The sequence below is a fragment of the Coturnix japonica genome, chromosome 1 (genome assembly GCF_054131305.1).
Source record: "Coturnix japonica strain WE chromosome 1, WE-NBRP24, whole genome shotgun sequence".
In the NCBI taxonomy this organism is placed as follows: Eukaryota; Metazoa; Chordata; class Aves; order Galliformes; family Phasianidae; genus Coturnix; species Coturnix japonica.
Window position 1 is genome coordinate 159,893,969 of NC_140663.1, and position 22,614 is coordinate 159,916,582.

At 42.3% G+C, this 22,614-nt stretch overlaps 1 protein-coding gene across 2 annotated transcripts in view; it reads right to left on the reverse strand.

Moving 5' to 3' along the window:
* Positions 1-20,767, reverse strand: part of MTUS2 (microtubule associated scaffold protein 2) — a 232,330-nt gene extending 211,563 nt beyond the window's left edge. For both annotated transcript variants that reach the window (XM_015851998.3, XM_015851995.3), the window contains exons 1-2: positions 20,724-20,767; positions 13,774-13,847 (exon numbers count right to left, since the gene is read on the reverse strand). The gene's annotated coding sequence lies outside the window, so the exon portion shown is untranslated. The remainder of the gene's footprint in view (positions 1-13,773; positions 13,848-20,723) is intronic.
* Positions 20,768-22,614: the final 1,847 nt, after the last annotated feature.

Genomic DNA, 22,614 nt, shown 5'->3' on the forward strand with positions numbered 1-22,614 from the left:
TTGCAAAGTTGTTTTATGAATTATTTGGAGGCTATCTGCAAATAGGCTTTGCTATGCTCTTCTGCTAGGGTTTGGTTGCTAATTCTAACAGTTAGAAATCCAAATGCCTAACACAGGCTTTTATCTCCTAGCAAGGAAAAGAGCTGTCTTGGGTGCCTTATTTTACTCAGATAGATAAACATACCACTTATTTTCCAGTACAACTTTGAAGCAAACACCTGCTGACCTATCTCAAGTTCCTGTCATGTACAAAGGATCACCAAGCTGGCAAAGGAGAGGATGCCAAACTTACCTCTAGGATTTCCTAGAGGAAATCTGGCAACATACCAACAATCCTCATAAGTTCAGACAGCAATAACACAAAAAAACCCTATAAAAACTGTTTTTCATTAACAACATCAAAAAGAAACATACCCCGAAGAACCATGTAAAAGTATGAAATCAAACAAAACCACTATGACCCCAAGAAAGATACATGAAGCAGCAATAGCACTAAAAGGTTTTATTCACTTGGTAAAAACTGGTGTCTCTTGAGGCCTTAGAGACCACCATATTCCTTGAGTTAAAAACCTGTCGCAGTAGATGGCTTCAGACAATATGAGATTCAGAAACATTCCTGTTTCTCCACACATATTCATCTATAGCTTTATGGAGGACGCTGCCAACAAGGACTAACTTTCAGCTTATCAGTAATGAGCATCTGAGAATGGTAAATGATATTTTATTACTTGAATCATCAAGAAAGTTGAAAACATTTTCATAGCAGTTGTCGTCAGATCAGGCAAGGCCCATCTCAACCGGGCTCTGATCACTATACAAACACAATACTTCAGAGGGCAATCTAAAAATGATGCAGAAGATGTACAATGGTTAAACACTCACCCATCACAGATGTAGCCATTAAAAATGGAATGAGCTCTTAGAAGTACGTAAAGTAACAGCACACACAAGCATATCCGTGCTCTAGTTATTTGGGATATGTGCCATGCCTCCCTTTATAACTTCTTGGCCAATTTCAAGAAACTTTAATGGAAAAAAAATGAATTCTCTCAAGTTTTGTGAAAGTCAATGAGCAGGGAAAAGAGCACTCTATAAAGGAAGACTGAAAGAAAGCTGTGAAGTAAGCTTTAATTTCATATGACAACAGAAAGCCTCCATGGGAAATAGTTCTTCCTTAATGATGGGAAAGCTACAACTGAAATAAGATGTTATGAATTCCTTGGTGCATCATCTCTTCAAAGTTCTTGTCTCATGGTGACAGCCTGTTGCTTAATAGGGTGCAGCTATGACTCATGCTCCTCCAGCTATTACAGCCCTCCTGCATGAGGCTTCTGATAAAGGAAGGTTTAATATAACCCAGTTTAAAAGTAAAATAATCATGAGGAAAACCCAATGGCAACCAAGCTTCTTTATTTCTGATAAGTAAAATTATATGGGCTTCATAACTTCAGAATTAGCACTGGTGGGTTTTTTTTGTTTTGTTTTTAAATTGCTCTGATTTTTTGTAGATGTCACCTCATGTACAGTCATAGCATTACGTGAAAGGGAATCTTCCTTTCAGAATCGCTTTGGATTTCCAACTGTGAATTATAGAGAATACTCTGCTGCTTGTATCAGAAAGGAGGGAGAACTAGAAGTCCTGATAAACAAGGAAGTTCCTCAAAGTTTTCTGACACCAGTCAGTTCAGAATCTTCTTCCTTATTTTGGACATGATGCATATGTTGTATTTTAAAAAAGCTTCATAAACACTAGTAACTTTGCATAAAGACTCTCATTTAGAAATACAGGACTTTTTGCTCTACTTCCAACTTTAAGGGCCAATAACTCAAACAGGGCAAGTAGTGAAACAGAAGCAAAAATGGGTGCTGTCCTGGCAAAAAGCTCATGAATCACCAGCAACAGATCTCTGGTGAGAACCAGAATTACCAAACACCAAGAGATATTCACTGCCATTTCTATGGATGCTAAAACTAAAGATATGCCTAAAAAAACCCAAAACCAACAATTGCAGTTCATTTATAACTAACAGCACAGATATTCTCCTGAAGGACTGGTTTCCCATTCCTGTTACTGGTATCTAATGCACACACGTAGCTACTTACATAGTTACAGGAATTGAAGGGACTGTTCCAGTAACTAGACTCAGCCTCCAGTCATGCTTAGTATCAATTAAATATTTCCAGATGCCTGAGCAGAGCCAATCCAAAAGAGTACCCATGCAATTAATGAGTGCCACACATTCTCTTCAGTGCACATGAAAATGGGTCAGCAACATTTTAAAGCGTGCACATGATCCTGCCCTGGGGAAGAGAAATATAAAAGTTGTCTTGAGATACCTTCCAGCTCTCTTCTGAGTCCACAGCGCACATCACTGAGGTAAAGCCTGCATTGGACAGTACCTATTTCTAACATACCATGGACCATTTCCCCTTACTTCTCTGAAAGCTTCTCTTGAGTTCCTGGATCTTCTCCTCCAAACTACCCACCCATTCCTTCATTTCCTTCCAGTTTTCTCTCTTAATTGTTCTCCTCAGTCTGCTTTCTCTAGCCTTAGTTTCATGCCTTCCCTCCTATATTTCTACTTAGCTTTGAATCATGCTTACAGTCATACTGTACTGATGTTTTCTTACATAATTTAAGGAAACAAAGTGATGAGCACCATTTTAAGACACAGTTGACTCTGCCAAGGATTCTTACATAATTAGCTTAAATTAGCTAAGATAGGCCTGTAACAGTGGTAATAGATTTTATTTTACTCATTATACCTGCTGTGGCATATCATCATGCCCAAAGACAGACACTAACAGTTCACCATTGAGAGTGGTTCAGTTTTATCAGCCTTAGCGAGTCCGGTATTTTTAACTCATTTCAGCACAACTCCCTGCAGGCAGGGCCAGCGCTTTTGTAACGGTGCGTGTCATTCTGGGCACCCTCCTGCCATCTGCAGAGCCCAGCCATGCCAGCAGCAGCCTACTAAATGATCAGTTAGAAGTAAGAATAAAGAGCTAAAGCTGTGCAAATTCAATGTCTTCATGTAGCTGGGAAAAGAGGCATTAGTCACCAAGCTAGCAGCATCTCCTAAATATTAAAAGGACCACAGCATACACAAATGAATGTTCTGCTTACTGCTGATATTTTAATAAGAGGATTACATATTGCACATAATCAGAAATGTTTTCATATTCACTCTTCCATGTATCCCAGACAGTTCTCTCCAGCCACTCAGTAGAGCAACACTTCAGAGGAGCTCTATAAAAGTTACCATGAAGCAGAGGGCTGAGTTCTGCCAAATAAGTGGAAATCCAACTGCTCAACAGTTTCCTCTTACAGTCTGACTCTGTTTCACATAGCAGCTATTCTATCACTGCAACAATACAAGGCTGCATAACCCTTCCACCTTACTCTGGCTGATGACAATAGCCATAGATTTCACTGCACTCACAGAAGAGAGATGATCTCCTCCCTTAAGTGACTACAGATGAAGGAACGATGTATAGAACAGGGCTTGCACACTAAGCAGCAAAGCCCGGAGAATGGAAACCACTAGCAATGGGTTTCCATTCACCTACAACTTCAAGCTCACTCCACAAAGGCAAGGAGGAACTTCTGACTTGCTCTGTCCTGTTTTGCCATAAAGGCATACATCCTGAAGTGGGCCAGGTGCACGCTCAGCTTAGCTGGATGTGGTCCTTTCAAAGATCTAAAGGTGCACTTATTCCCTAGGATTAGTGCGACTCCCTTGGCTGACCAAATGGCCACAGCAGTCAGTTTTCACATCTCCTGTAGCTAAGGAGATCTGTACTCCAAGAACACAGTTCAGTGCAGCATAAAGGATACTGCAACAGCAATAACTACTTGAAATGCCATTTGCTGTGCTAGAAACCAGCAAGCCGGGACAAAATTCAAATTCCTTTAGGAACGTTTACAAGAAGGAAATAAAATTCCTTCAGGATCTCATAGCCCTCAGGGAACAGACTGCATTCCCAATATGATAAAACAATGAAGATGCAATAGCCTCAATCCACCGAGACCACATCATTATGCAACTTGTACATATTTGAAGACTGTGTTCCCAATCAATTCAAGACGCCTTTGCAGCCTCTAGCAAATTCATATATTTAGAGAAAAATAAAGTCTCTGAAACTGCAACTGTAAAACATGAGGAACACTCATTTTCACTGATGAATACAAGATGATGGTAAGGAGAAACTGCATGCACACAAAATTTTCAGGGGGCTTAAAGAAGAGGAGTAATTCTGGCAAGATACCCCACAATCAATCCTGCAACATGAAAGACAGGTAGAGCCAGTAAACCTCTTGACAAGTCCCACTTCTCAGAGTGGAAGGTCACATTTTGCATCATCATTCTGCATTTTAAAAGCCCACTTTAGGCATTACACATGAAAGCATGATGTTCCAAAGCAACAAAGGCAGGTACTCATAGCTGAACACCATACAAGTCAGGTGTAACATTGTGGTAAATTGCTGGTGCTGCCTCAATGGAAAGCGTGAAAAGATACTGGAACACCAAGTAGTTCTCTTTTGTGCTTGTGCCCAATATTCTGTTGGAATGCTTAGTCATTAAAGTCCAAAATGAAAAAAAAAAAAAAACCCAAAAAAACCACCACCAATCAATAAAGTTCACCTAAATTGTTCATCTTTGAAAACAGAACAGGCATTCCAAGGAAAGGCTTATATCAAAGGGTAGAAAAACCATTTATTTTAAAGCTTGTCCTAGTAATTTTCTAGGAAATTAGAAAAATCAATGTTCAGTTTGACCCATTGTTACTGAAGAAGCACTATTCTTATTACAAAACAAGAAGTTTGTTGTTTTTCTTATAGACCATTACCAACAATAATCACTAACACTTTGCTTTATCAGTCGACAGTCCCTGGAGATTCAAGCAATGAAGTACAGCAAAAAAAAATGCTGCAAGAGGCACAGAGGGGGTTGATGAGAGGCAAGCCAGCCAAGAACAATTCTGTAACAAATACACAGTATTTAGTGAAGATACGAAGATGAGCACTTTCTACTTGCTTGACCAGAGAAGGGAGGCAGGGAGGCTTGTTTTTTTTCTCCACTAATCACAGCAAGATTATTCTCTATCAACTAAATGACAGAGGAATGCTTCAACACAAAGAATTTCATTATACTTTGAGCAGAGTCTGGTATGAGAAGAAACCTTGAGCTCCTTCGCCAGCTCCCTCCTCCCCAGAAAACTTCACGTACCTCCTCCACTGTTTGCAATATTAGGAACACCATCCCTTCCATACCCTTCAAAGTTTAACTGTGCATTATCAGCAGTCCCCAGAGTACTAATTTATATCCTATTAGCGTTACATGGGAATTAAATTAACAGATGCTAAGCCCATCGCCCAGGAAAGTTAGCAGAGTAGTCTTTGAAATTCAGTATAAGTGGAACATGGATTCACAGCAAAAACAGAATAATGCAGGTTTCTTTTAGAAGCATGAAATGTTCACAGCTCACTGTGTTCTATTCTAATTTATAATGGCACAGATCTCTAAATACATCAAATATTTATATTGCCCTTATGAGTAAAAACTGAGAAACACACTCTCTAAAACAAGATGTACACTTAAGGAAAGACAGGTTCTCTGTTCATAAAACTCTCAACATGAGTAAAATACACATACACATCCAAATGTATTCTTCAAGAATTATTTCAGAGATTTTATTTCTTGGATAGCTGATTATCTGCAAGAGAAATAGAGTAACACTGCCATGAAATAAACTACCAGAGAATCTGAACATGGGGAAAACAGGATGCACAAGCCATAGTAAGCTCTCCAGCTGTATGGGCTAGATGAGAATGAGAAGAACCAAGCGTCTAGATCTGTGAGCACACTCCCACCACATCCCAGTTGGAGGGGCAACAAACCTCCTTGCTGCACTGACTGCATCATTCTCAGCCCTGAAAGAAAATGAGATGCAACACCAGCACAGGGTCCCAACATACCGCAAAGTCCTTGAATTGGATGAGAAAGGGTCCCCCTGCCATCCTGCACCACACAGGCACATTACACAGAGAACAAGGTAGGCAAAGAAAACACCAAGAAAGTCTGCAGAGACCTACAGACTACAGTGCCGGATTTGGCACAGCTGATGTGCCAGTAGTATTTGAACCATGAGGGATTCTTGTGTTTTAATGCTAGTAACTTGTTTGTGGCTACTATAAAACTGCAAGAGATACATTTCTTCAAAAATACCCACCCTCGCTGGGGACCACCATGCATCACTCGTACTTCTCCTCCAGAACGATCACAGGTTCAAAGCCCTGTGTGGAAGTGTCTGTATCAGCAAGATCAATGGTGCTCTTTTTTATCTATCAGAAGCCTCCAGCTCCACAGTTACTACTTCAGCATATATAAGAGATTAGCAGGATATAAAGGGATCAGCTACAGCTTGATGTATTAAGACACAGGAAAAATCAAACAGGAGGGCCATTGACTCCAAATGACTTCAGAGTTGGAGATTTCAAAAGAGCAAGTTTCCCACCATAACAACTTCTGAACATATTAATATTTACTCTAAAGCATTACATAATTCACCTTGTTTCTTAATTCCTGACATCAAACAGAAACCCAGCCTGCAACAGAATAGACACTATCACCTATAGTGACCACCTAGCAGAGAGTTGAAAGGTCTTTTGATTTTCTGGAGCATGATTCTCAGTGTATTCATCTTCTGAAGATCTTATATTGCCCAACATTAAGGATTTGCACTTATCATATTGTGTTAGCTTTAATATGGGCAGAATATCACTTTGGTAGATGTGTGTGCCAGCTGACCTCTTGGCTCTGGAAGGAACAACCCCTTCATCAAGCAGTGCTTGCTAGCTCTCATCTTGACAGAGGCTCAATGATTTGAGAAAGGGAAGGTTACTCCCAGCTAGAAAAATCCAGCATCCATTTGCAGCCAGCTCCCACCTTGCAATGGGTCTTAAGCAGAATAATTCAGAAGTCAGCTCCCACTGAGAAATCATTTTCATTCCTAAAAAAAGCCTTTTCTCCTCTATATACTTAACCTTATTAAAAAAGCACAATTCCCCCTACAGTCTTTCAGGGAGGCACAGTCTAGCATTACAAGTCAAAGAGGACTGCCAATTAAGATATGATTTCTTTAAGTACTATGGCAATACCCCAGCATGGCCAAGGGGACCAGGTGCACAAGGCGCTACTCTCAGCAGCACCATGGACAAGGCCAAATCAGGATCAGCTCCCACATGCAAACTCCAATGCTCATATCCATCAGCACCCCAGCAAGTTTTAGCACCCTCAACTTGACTTCCTGCTGACCCCACGTTCCCACAACACAGGCCCTCACTTCACACTGTAAAAACCACTCCCGTGCTCAACAAATTTACAAGCTTCAAAATGCACATAGTGTAACAGTGATGCTTTACAGGACACTCTGTATGGGTCTCAGAAGAGACTCTGAGCAGAGTACACTGGGGTGCACTGAGCAGTGCAAAAACATCATCTGTACTATATACCTAGCCCTCATTTAGCCATGTGGACATCTAATGAGATCTGATGAGCCACTCATATTTGCAGGTGGCAAGATGATTCTGAGACTATACGAAGTTTTGATTAAAACCATTTAGGAACCTATCAATGTGGTGATAAAAGGACAGATCTAAGATATTTAAACTGAAACAGAGGAACCACACCATCGTGGCTTTTATTGGACAAGAACAGAATACATGTAAGAAATGACAGCAGCAACACAAATGACACCTGTTACTCCTTGCCGTATGATTCACAATTTGGAAAAAAAAAAAAAAAAAAAAAAAGCTTTCTAGTTTTAACAATTCAGAAATTCTACTCAAAAACTTAACTCCTTGATAGGGCTCACAGATGTTTCTCCACAGCCCCAGCACATAAACAACTTAGAGTGGTAACCTCAAAGTGAACAAAGCAAAAAATGAGCGTTTCATATTGTAACAGCTGTCTCCGGACTTCTTTAGAGCTGCATATAACTCCAATTGAGAAACTCTCCTCAGATGTGTAACTTCATCTGGTAGGCATCCAATCTTAGAAATCCTAAAGTACTACAGATATCTCCCTCCTATCTGTTTCTGTTACATATAGAAGGGTAACAGACTTTGGATGGAGTTCTGGAATACATAAAAATACTGAAAGAAGTTTCTTCTTTAGGACAACAAAAGTGAAGTTATTCAAAAAGTAGTTTTGGTGATTCAGAGGGGCTTCCAGGAAGAACAGATCTCAATTGCCTTAGTTTTAAAACACGCACTTGTAAATTAAGAAGCACTGTGAGATTAGGCATCTGTCCAATTCTTTTTATCATTTACTGTATTATGCTAATGAGGATGCTGTTTCTTTAATTATCATTTGCAGGAAAATTGCATTCAGTCCCTTGATCTTCTTAAAACCATCCCAATGCTTGAATCCCCATAGGCTTTTAATCACACTGCTCCAGCATGAAGCTCTGCATTTGAGAAAAAACTCTTCTCAAAACTGGTTCACTGAGAAAGTTTAAATTGTTTTCTCTCATCTGAGCTGTATCTTCCACCACTTGGCAGCTTAGAAGGAAGAGCTAAAAGACTCAAATATTAGCTTACACACCCAATGCAGCCTAATGCTGAAACCTATTATACTGCCTAACAGACACTAAACACCAGAATTTGTTCAAAGTAGAGACAAGTGAGCTAAAAAATAATTTAATGCTGTCCTGTGACACTTCACAGTAGAATTCAGTAAATCCTATTAAAAGAGGCGCTTATAATACCCACATTATCAACTGCCAGTGCTAACTCTGGTGTAATGTTACCTATACATAACATTCAGAGATATTTGCTATTAAATGGTTTTACCCATATAATATCACAGTGGCTTCCTGATGGAGATGCATGTAACTGAAGCCTGGCTAAGTGGGAGCCCAAGCCCCTCTTCCATATGCAAACCTACTCTGCTCTGGCAGCAGCCATCCCACCCTTACCATCATCCTACAGCATTCCCAGACCCTTGTGATGCCAGAACTCTACAAAGCCACGCATGCCCACAAGACTATGGGCCCTGTAGTTCCATCTACCCAACAAAGAAATGGCCCCATCAAGGTGACTTCATGGCACACCTTTCACTTTTCCTTGGGGTGAGAAGGCCAGTAGCATCCTGGCTTGTATCAGAATTAGCATTGCCAGCAAAGGCAGTGAGGTGATCCTCCCTCTGTATTCAGCTCTGGTGAGACCTCACCCCAAGTATTTTCAGGTTTGAGCCCCTCACTATAAGAAACTGAAAAGCACTGGATTTTTTAAAGCTAAGACACAAACCACATTAACATCTTGAAGTGAAGTATTTACAAACTAGTACGCCGACATCTCATTTATCTATTTTGCCATAAAATTGGCTTATACATGATTAATTATGAAAAATAAGCACAGCATGCTTTCATGCACTTTACTTTGAAATCAAGGTCACACTTTGTTTTGAAATTCAGAAAAACAGTATGAATAATGTAATTATCATATCAGAAGACTCTTTGCAAGTAACTTTATATTTAAACCAGGGACTTCTGAAGTTGTTTCTATTGTCACTGCAGACGGATCATTCCTCAGTCCTTCTCTATATCTTTTATTTCATTTGTCCTAGTTGTTGTACTGGAAGCATGCTGTGAAGTAGGATCACTCATCACTAAGCCACAAGACACCAAATAAAAGAACATAACATTTACAAGCAGGTTTCTCTTCTGTGGACTGGATCCCATTTGGGATGCTGCACTTACACAGCCCATGAATGGAGTCGTTATCCATGGGAATCTGGTAACCTCTGAAATTCATTTGAACACATTCACTAAGCCATTCTACAAATTCTCTGCTGTAGACACTCAGCTTCCCAAGCACCTTCACGCTAAGCACAGTTTAACACAGAGATGCAAACTTTTCCTATGCAGTCAGTTCGCATGAGATGGTCCCATTCACCTCCTTACAGACCCTCACCAGGCAAGGTATATGGCAGCTCCAATAGCAGCACATGTTGACACATAACTTATTTCAAACAGTGAAAAGCCAATTACCATATACATATTACTTTAACCTGGTAAACTGTTAAAATTCTGAGAAGCAACCACTTAATAAGATTATACTGGTGTTTCACAAGAGAAAACATATAAAGTTTTAACCTCGGCTGCTGCCTTTTCCTTCCACTGCTGTATGGAGTCAGCCCCAAAGCCAATCGCAGCATGAATTCCATCTTACAAGGTTCAAGTCTGCTTACTCCCACCATGACACTGCAGCAGCCGCAGCCTGCAAAGGTCACATGCACTACAGAGCTGCACACTGCACATGTCAGACAAACAAGGGCCTTCCCATGTCACGATGAATTGTCAAAGCACTTGTGATTCATACACTGCAGCACTGACAACAGAAGGCAGTGTTATGCCAGTATTGTTGATATTTGAATAGCTTATTTTTGTTTCTTAAAGGACAAACAATACCTGCTTACAACTGCAATGGCTGGGCTCACCATATCAACAGAATTCCCTTCTTAAAAGGAAGCTCACTTCTACTAAAAGTTAAAATGGTAACAGTAAATTATGGTAAGAATCAATGCTAAAAAAGCTCCATGCTTATTTCGGAGCAACTGTGCATAAGATAAAGCCATGAACATCACACATACAAGAAAAGCAGAATCTGGACTGCTGGCAAACCACAAGATGAGATGAGGAAAATGTCTGCTAGAAATCCATCAAGTGAGGTAAGAGAACAGACAGAGATATTCCTCAGGCATATATCCTCAAAGTTAAGGAAAAATACTGCCACACAATTTTATTCTATCAGGAAAAAGCACTTCACTTGAAGGCTACAGGAAAGTCCACAAGTTCTTGTCCACATCTTAACTCAAGAAGTATCTCTAGATAATACTATACTAGATTTCTGCTGGATGGAGGTGAACTGTTTAGCTGGGGATACTTTACAATCTGTCATAACACAAAAAGCACTGTGCCACAGTCATGAAAGAAAGCTTTTTCAGTTAAAGAATCCTGGTTAATCAATGTAACAGCAGCAGCAAATAAACCTTTAAAACAAATCCACAGTGCATAACAGATGGGGAAAAGGGACACAGATAACAACATGCAAATTACCATTGCATAAATGCAAGTGATGGAAGAAAAGCAAAAAATAAATAAATAAAATAGAGCTCTGGTAACCTGTACACAGCAGCAGAGGGCAGATATGCCAATAATTTCCCTGATGCAATGATTGCTGCTAACAACTGGAAAAGGTTTAAACTGGAAGTAGTTAAAGTTAAAAGACAACTGTAGCTATGATCAAACCATCAGACTCACATCAGTAGTTAACAGCATCAGGGAAAGCTTATCATGGGACACAATCAATAAGGCATTGAAAGACAGTAGCTGTATGGAAAATAGGCTTGGGCATGCAAATCTCTTTCTACACAGTTACATCAACATTTAATAATGGCAGTATAGTGTGCTAACATTATTGCCCCTAATTCCACACTACACATTAATTTAAAGTCATATTACATGAAAACCTGAACTAAAAGATTCACCATCCTTCAACACATCTCATAGTAAATGCATTTTAAGTGGCTAATGGAATGGAGGGTCAGCTTCTCAGATAACTGATACTTTACTGGTCCTGCAGGACAAACAATGTACTACATTCAGAAGCTGAAGAGAGCTGCAAGCTGCTTCTGAGAGCAAGACTCATTCACTGCAACCATTTACCTGTGACATGGCAGATTCATTACTACTGATACCCTCTACAACAAGAATTTGATCTCTTTCCAGAAGATTTGCTGAACAAAGGAAATTTAAAAAAAAAAAAAAAAAGGATGATTCCTGGTATATATTCAGCATTTCCTCAACCCACACAGAGTAGGTAGAAAGAACAGATATTCACGCAGACCCCTCTGGCCTTACAATTTCTAAGTCTAGGGAACAATGACCCAGACATTATTAATCCCTCTGGAATTTAATGCAATAAGTGAATCATGTTTAATCCATCTGATACACTGTAAGATGGCTTCAGTATTTTTATGAGATTTCAATGGTAATCCAGTGTTAAATTACTGGATGACTTAAAATATTGTCAAATTGCTTCACTGCCTTTCTGGTTATTGCTGAAAGCAGCAAAAACCTCCTCTTCTTTGAAGCAGAGGTAAATTATCAACCATTTGATCCACAACTTCCCAAGCAGAACACTTCAACCTACTCCTTAAAAATCTTTTTTTAATAACACTTTCAGAACACCATTTTAATAGTGGGTCAGGATACCTCCTATTAGACACAGCTATGTCTGTATGCATTACACACTCCAAGTTCACACAAAGAGCAAGGTTATGCTTTTGTACAAACTGCATCTGCCCACTCAGAGCTCTAAGATCTGCATGAGAAAAGTGAAAAGCACATTATATCCTACAAACAAACATTATTTGGTCCTGCCTCTTCAAAAGAGTTAGAAATGGGCCAGCAAATTATCCTTCCAGGTTTGCAGGAAGCATCAAATTATAGATAGTCCCCTACATTTCTTGCTCTATTTGACTTCTACTTCTGGCAGCATTTTCTTTACTTGCAGCCAACTGCTATAGCTACAGGGTTTGTCACAAGCAGAGTATTTCTAGCAATCATTACATCATTACATCAACCAAACTCATTTCAAGACTCTTAAGGAGGTTTTTGCCTATCCAATGGCCCATAAGCAACTCCTTACTATGCTGCATAGTGGAGTTGTTCCCATACTTACTGCTGGGATCTTGGACATCTCCCAGTGCCAGCTGCTCTTACCAGACCTTTTTGATTCCAGGTCAGACCAGGTCCAGGTCTCTCCAAATTACAGCAAAATGCTCATGCAGAATCACCAAATCTTTACCAGCCAGGCTACTTTATCACTTGGGGAGCAGGCTCAGACCTCCTAGAAATTAGCTGAGAGCCTGCTGTAAAATTGGGCACAGCATAAGATCATGAAAGACGGTTTTGTCCCATCATGACATGGTCACTGCAGAAAAAGTCCTCAGAGCTCAGCTTTTATTTGGTCAGAGTGAAGTTGGCTCTGGCTGGGCCAAAGCCAGCACTGCATCTTGCCTGACTGAGGGTCAGCTGGAAGGGAGTCACAAGGCTTTGGGGCCATTTCCAGCATGTTACTGGGGGGCACTATAAATCATGGAGCTAATGTCCCCAGCCTAATGGCAAACACTGCCCCGCAACTTGGCAACATAGCTATCAACTTCTTTTCTCCCTGGTATAACATCACTGTTGACCTTCCAGAAACTTCAGCAAGCAACATTATTGTTCACAATGACTGACTGAGCACAACTTCATGCCACTACAACATGGTTTACAGGATCCATCTCCCAGGAAAAATACACCTTTCCCACTGTCCCAAACATGTGTCCAACTTCAAATATTGTATCTTTAAAAGATTTGATAGCCCAAAGAACACACACAAAGGAAGTAGCTATGTTTAGTTTAGATATGAAACTCAACTAGTATATACCATATATTTTCAATACTCACTATACCTATGAAACAATTCGAAACAACATTAGGAAAGCAAAGGTCTGTTTATGTTTTAATTCCCCCAGTGCAAGAGCCTCGTGGTTTGCTTTGAAGTCACCTTTATCTGCATTGTTTATGAAATCATCAGAGAGCATTTTTCTTTTTGTTGGACAGAATGTAATAAAAATCAAAGAAAACTTGCAAAGAGTTCAGTGGCAAACGTTTACGAACACATCAGACAAATAAAACCAACACAGAAGATAATCTTACCCAGAACGCTGGAAAAACAAATGTTACTTCCATTGGTGATAGTTTGCCTTAGAAAACAGTCCCAGGGTGGAAACCTTTAAAAAAAAAGGAACAAAAGGCTCATCAGAATTAGTGTAGGTAACAAAGGCAAACACCGAATCTTTTGTAAACACTGCTGAAGATTAAACATCCTGCACTTTTGATTGTGCTCCTGCCTCAATTTCCTGCCATTAACTCACAGATAGGTTGGTCCCTGTTAAAAGCGACTGAAATCAAGCAACCAGGCAACACACCTACTCTGAAAAATGGGGAAGAGAACACAGAGCTTTGAAACAAACTCTGCATTTTCTGTTCCTCTTCCTCTGAAAGAGCCTTACCCAAACTCAGTGCTCCTATGTCAAATTTAGGTACCTAAGCTAAAGGGGGAAGCACAGATTAAGCCTGGTCAGGTTTTGATGTATTCACAGAGATTGCTGTTTTTAAGGGGTTCTGCATTATTTGACACACACTATGTGGCTATATGGCACTTCAACATACGCTACCATTTGATGATAAAAGGGTAATGCTTTGCTATCCATGGAAATTAAGCTGAGTATGTTCCTTATGATATCTCCCAGAAAAAGCAGGAAGGGAAAGAGAAGAAACAAAGGTGAGGAAGATCACCCAAAAGCCACACAGAAGGAGCTTCTTTCAGAAGTCAAGAGAAAATTGCCAGAGTGGTAATTATGGTCTCAAAGATGACAGGCTGAGTCTGAGAAGTTAACAGACAGTCCTTAGCCCAGGATACACTTTCACAAGGGTTAAAAGGTGCCCAAAGTCAAGGTAAAAGAATCAAAGATGAAACTACAAGAGGAATTTCCAAACAGCACAGATCAAACTGTAAGACAGAAAAGCTGGAAAAGCTTTTTTTTCCCCCCCTCTTAATAATAAAGTGATATGTATTTGTGTTATGAGACAAAAGAGGCAGGAGAGACTATAGAGTGAAGAAAGACAAGTACAAGAAGAGGGATGTGACTGCAGAACAAGCAGAGTAACTAAAGAAGGAAAGAAAGAGGAAGGAGAGAACGTGGGGAAAAAAGGGAAGCCACTTCTCAGTTTTTTTCCTTGAGGTAAAGATTAAGTGGAGAAAAGTTGGATGAAAACTTAAAAGATACTCAAAGATGAAGATACAGATGGGATATTCGGAACGATTTAATAAAATAGTAGTCTTTAAGTACTTGATTCACACGCAATTTCTAGTTACCATTCTTGATTCGTTTCAGTTCAGTGTGGTAAAATCCCTAATCCAAAGGAACCCAAAGCAAAGCTTGCACTAGTTATAGTGAAATTTATACTTTGGTAATGAATTCTAAAGTATGTTCTATTTCCCTCCCACCCTCTTTACCCCAGCAAGGCAGGTTGCTTCTCTTCAAATAACTCAAGTTGCACATTCAGCCTCATTAGCTGCCATCCGCATCTCCCTGTAGTTTTAATTAGATAGGCATCTCTGTGCATAGTTACCTTGATTCTTCTCCCAAACAATCCCACAACATTGCTTTATGTTCTACCATTCTTAACATGCTCTTAATTACAGCAGAGGCAGTCAGCACAGCCAGAACACAGCTCTCCTATGGAGAAGTCAGCAGACACACCCTTTGAACAAGCCTAGGGGTCACAGTGTAAGAAGGACATCAAGCTATTAGAGAGCACCCAAAGGCTATGAGGACACAAAAGGGTTTAAGGGCTTGCTTTCTGCTTCAGCCCCTGTTCACAGTACATTAGCAGGAACAAAACCTGCAACCCCAGCAAGCATCTGGGGGAACCCCTCAGAGCAGAGGGCCACTGCTCCTGGCCTCCCGATGGGCTCAGCACTGCTGTCAGCCATTCCTGGCTGCCCAGGGTCAGCACAGATCACAGCCGTGGGGATTTATGTAAGAGACATGTCACTCACAGCGCCTCTCAAATCCCAAAGACATCGCTGTTATGTAATGGGAACAATCAAGCCAGGCAGCTTTTCAGAGATTTGATACTCCAACTGCTGAGCAGCTAAAAATGAACGCTCTGCTCTTGTCAGGCACGGCATTGTTTCCGCTCAAATCAGGTTAACCTTAACGCTACTGCAGCTCAGTGCCAGTGACTCATCCCCCTCCTCGCCCAAGGCAGAGCTCCAGAAAGGTGAAACAGAGCAACATCTGCCCACCCTCAACCAGGTCCTCAGAGGGCAGAGCTCAGTAATTTGTGACCTGAACTTCAGGGCTTTCACTTCAACACCCATGCCTGGCTGGTTCTGACATTAAAGGATGACTCGCTTGGACAGAAGCAATGGGTCTGGACTTCATTGCACAGACTGGATGGTGACTGTGAGCCTCTCAGGTTTTGATCAACAAAAATACAAGCACATCTGGCAGTCATCTTAAGTTATTACAGTAAATTCCAACAGTAATGCACACAAACTTGCATTATATAACCATGCATCTATATCATGCTATTTAAGAAAGCATTTTCATTAGCAAGATCCACTGTTTCCGCCCCATCTGTAAGCCACTCAGTGCTCTCCTGTATCACTATCAGGCATGGGTTGATGCAGCTTATTCAAGAAGTCCTAGCTGGTAATTTGATGAAGTTGCTGTTATTAAGATGTTGTGTCCCAGTTCACTGAAGGGAGCTGGACTCCATGGCCTGGAAGAGTCCCTTCCAATTCACATGATTCTATGACTTTGGTTTATAAACTTCTCTTGAAGCTTTCAGATGATATTAAAGAGCTTCCCACCTCTTCAAATAATTAAATGCATTCTGAATATCTAAAATCTAAAAAAGGATAGAGGAGCACTCTTCTCTTACAGATATTTCATCTTCTGCACATTCTCTCAGCCTTTCAACTTGTCCCATCTTCAAAGAGAGATGCTATTTCAGAGCCCACACTGCATACTTGTATCACTCTCAATAGCCTTAAACCCCAAGTAGCACATTCAGATCGTGACCATGATACAGCAACCCCATCCAACCCACTGACTCCTGGATTCAGCTGTATTACCTGCCTATGTAGACAGAGGTTTGAACTCACCTGGGCTCAGAGTATTTCCAGAGGTTGTTTTGATAGTGTTCCTATTGTTAAAGCCTCCCCCTATCCCGTCACACCAACAGATAAGCAACCTTTCATCACAATGGCAAGAGGAGAGCCTCAGATCCCAGGGAGCTGGTACACAAGAGCACATGCAATGAGAGCACAGCTCTACTGAGCACAGTGAAGTGCAATTTATTCCTAATGTCTTCTATGAGCCCAGCATCCTGCCAGCTTTCCCTGTGCACAGCACATCGTGACTCCTCCTAGCATTCTGGAATGAACAAATTACATCAGAATTGGAAATGCTTAATACAAAGCCTTCTTTCCCCATCAATCTAATTCTCATTCAATAATAAGAATATACTCTGCAGCCACTCTGCCTATGAGTCACTCAGTCCCTCTGAATTTTACCGGTAGTATAAGCTTGAGAATTACTATGAGAATTGCCTTGGAGTGACGAATCTCAGGTGGCTTAAAGGGATGCATTCCAGGTACCCCATGCAAAACTTGGCAGAGACAATACATGCCAGAGGGAGCACTGCTGGAGCATCTCTGTTCAGACTATCCTTGCCTGCCAGAGTGCTCTTTGGCAGCGTCAGAGCTTTGCCATAAAAGAGAGCAGCCCGCGGGGATAATAAACACAGAAGCCAACTGATTTAAAACGAGCCAACAAACAGTTAAAACTCAAAAAGTGAAACTTAATAGAGAAGCTAATTAGCCCAGCATGTGTTTTGGATGCTTTTGTTTACTTTTTTAAACTGTGATTTCAAGGGGAAGTCATTCTCCTGCAAGTGTTCAGTGATTGCATCCATGAAGTGAAACTCACAGCTGTGCAAAGAAATAGCACAAGTAATGCCTTTCTTCCAGCTCTGGGATAACTCTTGTATGGGATGCAAAGAAGTTTATCTCTGGGCAGATATCTCTGCAAAGCAACCTGAGTTACCACCGTCTTATAAACTGAAGGGTCACAATTGCACACTGGAAAGGGAATCCAAGGACCTGTCAGCTGATGCTTTTGCTGGTTTTAAGGACTGCAAAAAGAAAAAAAAAAAATCACTGATATCAGTAAGCGATGCCACAAATAGCAAAGCCTGGGAACTGCTGCTGCACCAGATGCTTCTGAGGATTAACTCATTTGCAGAGAGTTTTGATGCGGGTATCTCCACTGGAATAAAATGGGTTTCTCCACCCACAGCCCCTGAACAGTCAGCAGATTGCTCCTGATATCTGGAGAGGAAGCTAAGGCAGTCTTAATGTCAATGAAGTTACACAGGACCTTGGATCTGCTTATCCCCCCCCAACCAGGGCGCTATGGAGGCCTTCTGGCTGCAAAGTAGTAACCTGGTTCTGTATCAAAGTGAACTAAGACAGGACAGATCTTTAATTGCTCATCACTGGGAAACCCAGAATAGCAAATGATAACCATGGAATGGCAATGGATAGAGCAGGTAAGTAGGCTTCTGGAGTGCAGTTCAAAGACATAGTGAGCCACAGTGATATTACATTGGAATAAGTCATGTGAAAATTCACCAAAATTACTTTCCTGAAGACACACCACTCTGGACAGGCCTGCATTTGCAATACCAAGCTCAGCACTAAACCATTACACAACAAGCTTCATTGCTTGCTACCTTCTGCTTCCAGCTACACTTATAACTTAAACAGTACTAAGCATTCTGCAGTCAGTTAATACTGCACTTAAGCAAGAACAGAATAACTATAAATAACAAGCTAAAACAATCCTTCTGTTGGGAAAGCATTTGCTCAATGTGCTTCAGTAGTCTTCTTAGCAAACCTCAGCATCCAGCTGGTGGCACAGGGGGAGGCATCCTCTTGCACTGCTTGTTGCTGGCTTTTCACCATATTACTGAGATATTCATCGTATGCCTTGATTTTTTCTCCTCCAGAGTGTTCAATCAGCTATTAAACCAGCCATAACATACAAGTCTCCTCTATATTGTGCTTTACTTCTACCACTGTATGACTCTCCATAGAGCACATTACTTGCAGCCTGCAAATTCAGTTTGCAGTTCTGTCCCACACTGATTCCTGGTGCTTCCACTTTGGAAAGTACAACTGAGAGTTAAACTTGCAGGGAGGGAGTGCTGCTTCTCACTGGGTGCTGACTCCCCTGCCCTGCATCAGATGTGCTGCTGTTGCTTCACAGATGTGGAGAAGTGCAAGTCTGCAATAGATGTGCTGCAAGCTCTTCGCTCCAGTAGCTTGCTAAATATAAAGCATTGCTTACTACATTCTTGTATAGTCTGCATGGAAACACACACTGTGGAGATGTAAGACAAGTTTTAAGTCACCTTCTTAATACTCACTATCACAACAGACCACACCTTACCTTTACTTTACCTTTACCATAGGAGAAGCTTTGCTGAAAATGTAGTTTCCCCCTCCACCCACCCACCCCCAACTGGAGCAAACTTTTACCTGCTATTTCCTACATCAGTAGCCAAATAACTCCTCCCACCCCTAAAGAAAGAAATGAAGCAAGACCTGGTCTCATATCAGGAACTGCTTCAAAATTAGCCCCATGTATACAGCCTTGGAGAGCTTTTCCCAGCCCTCCAAGTCTCAGGTAGTGATTTCCAATCTGGCAGTGCATTGCTCTAAGGATCACCTACAAAATCCCCCTTTTGTATGTCAAGACATCACTCAATTCTGCTGATAAATAAAGCAAAAGAGTGAGAAGTTAATCCTCATCTTTGTACATGCAGCTCACTGCTACCACTTTCCTACAGCACGGGCTGTGCTGCTCCCCACAGCAGATTGCAGAGATGGAAAGAGACAAGGAGTCGGGTATATTTAATTGCGTTGGAAAACAGCAGACTGGCTGAGAGTTTGTGTAGCAGGAGATATGGAAAAGCCCACGCCCCTGCTTCAAACTGGAGGCGAGGAACAATAAAACATACAGCCTCTACACAGAGCACAGCAAAACAATTCCTGTATGAAATCATGCAAATTGGAACGAGGCATTTATGCATCATGTCACCTCCGGTTCAGCTAATACCAAGTGCCTTCTCAGCACAGCCATCCGGTGCAAAGTTATATCCTGGATGCCAACACTTGGCATTTAATTATTTTGCTGCCAACACCTTAATATCAGTAAATATATCTAATGCTTCCTTTGCTGGATCTTTGGAGTTTAATGCAGTGATCATTCCAGGGCTCCTGCTGGCTTGCTCTCTCCACACCCGGAGTACTGGAGGACAGCAGGTCCCTCCAGGAGGTGCTGCGGGCTGCCCCGAGGCAGGGCACTGAGAGCAGCACTGCCTTCGGGGAACCCACAGGGACCGGGAGGGAAGGCAAGGGAAGAGAAGCAGCACAGAGCAGTGAAAGGTAATAAGAGCAGCCAGAGCAGGTGGCATTTACCAGCCCAGGTGAAGAGCTTTTCAAGTGAAGCATTCATGAGAGCAGGGAGAGCCGGATCCACTGCACTGAGCTTTAAAGATTTCCACACCAAAGGAAAACACCAGCTTGTAACTGACAGATGCTGCTTCGTTACCTTGCATAATAGTAAAGATGAAGGAGATGCTGTTTAGTGCCCCGGTAGGGCGGCAGTACCCACAGCTCCAGAAGCATCTCCCAAACGCGACCCTCAGCTGCACTCCCGGCTCGCACGCACCGATCCCGGCACCACGGAGCGACAAGGGGCTTCAGCGCGGCCAGCGATGCCCCGAGCCCTTCCTTTACGAGCATCCTCCAAACTTTTGGCCGAGAAGATGCGACAACGCACATCACCGACCTCAGCCAGCAGCATTCACTCTGCCGCTCCACCACCCACCCATCGCAGCCCCCCCAGCCGCCCAGCACCCGTTCCGCACCTCCCAGCGCATTTTATGGGCTGCCTGGCCACGCGTCGCCCCGGCACCCACCGCCACCGGCCCCGCATAAAGCGAACAACCCGTACTCAGCTCACCTGCCTCCGCCGTCGCTCCCACCACCTCCTCCCACCGGCAGGACGGAGCGGCACAGCGCGGCGGCCGCCTGTTATATAGCGGCGGGGGCGCAGCTGCTGAGATGAGCCGCTCCGAGCCGAACAGCAGAGCCCCCTGCCGCCCCCATCCCGCAACACCACCCAGCGGGGGCTCTGCGTCCCACCGAGGATAAGGGGCAAAGGCCGTAGTGCCACGCGGAGGATGGTTGGACTGGATGATCTTGTAGGTCCTTTCCAACGTCATGACTCTACGTTTTTATGATCTGGAGTGGTCCCAGTTGGCTGGAAGCTGGCAAACACCGTCCCAGTTTTCAGGAAGGGCAGGAAAGAAGACCCTGGTAATTACACGGCTGTCAGTCTCACTTCAGTGCCTGGTAAAATTATGGAGAAAAATGTGCTGGGAGTTACTGAAAAATACCAGAAGGACAGCGCGGTCGTTGGGCACAGCTAACACAGGTTCAGCAGGGCAAGGTCCCGCTTAACTAACTTAATTTCCTTTTGTGACAAGGTCACCCAATTAGTTGACCAAGGGAAGCCAGCTGGTGCTATCTTTTTGGATTTCAGTAAGGATTTCAATACTGTTTTTCACAGGATCCTCCTGGATAAAATGGTCAGCATACAGTTAGGTAAAAGCATTGTGTGATGGGTGAACAATTGTCTGATGGGTCAGGCCCAAAGGGTTGGACAGCACTCAGACATTGGGATTGGATTTGGGGTGGTACTGTGTGGAGCCAGAGGTTGGACTCAGTCACACCTTCCAACTCAGGATATTCTATGATTCTATGATATATCCTTATTCCCAGAAATGCAGCAACTTCCACATTTCTGCCTGTGCTCAGACACACTCTGCTTGCATCTGTCTGCAGTCTGAAGTGCCAAGCACCATCCCTGTGGCACCATCAGACTCTTGTCCTTAAAGAACCTTCCTTTAAGGCTTCTCTTCCCTGCTGAAAAAGGAGACACCACCACCACACCAAACTGAATGACAAGCGTGAGTTAAAAAGACAGCAGAGACCTGGTGATGTGCTGGGAGCATCCTTCCAGCCAGTACCAAGGGCTCTGACAAGACCAACATTAGCATGTCTGTCTGTGATGGTTTGGGTACAGAGAGGTCTCACTGCTGCTGTTTCCCTCTTGTTTTCTCCAGCTGAGCAGATGCCTTGTTGCTCCCTTTGCACCTGCCCTCTGTCATGCTGGGACCCAGGTACATCAACCCCTCTGTGTTCCTTTTACTGCAGTTACTGATTTGCAGAGAGCACTGATGTTTCTTGTTGTGTCCAAAGTCATCACCAAGAGCCCCTTGGTGATGGGGCTTACAGGGAATGTAGTTCTCGCTATGCTCTTGCACTCGGAGTAGCCCACTGGCTGTATTAAAACAGCACAATAACTGAGAAAGCCCGAATTCACACACTGTATTAATCAAACTTTCAAGACCTATGCTATGGAAAAGCAAATCCACGCTGGCATGGAGTTTCTCCATTCACGAATTGTTTTAGCAAACATTTATCACGCCTGGCTTCTGATTGAACTCTCAAAGATAATTCATGTTATTATCTCACCAAATTAAAAGCTATTTAGCTGCAGAACAGGGGCTCCACTTCAGGTCTAAATTCCGTGCAGAGGTGAAATTATCTGCGGTAGATAATTCACTTAAGTGTGTTTTTCATGAATATCCAAAAGAGAGATCAGCAGCCCGTACACAAATGAACAGTGAAATATTTCAAGACTCCAACCAACAACAAAACATTGCAATAGAAAGTGATGAGAAACTGAAGCAGGAGTGACTTCAACAAATGTTGAAGCTTCCAGCACAGTTTCAAGCTGAAACAACTGCTGCTGGGGTTTGGGAACACGCTGCTGCTGCTGCAAAGAG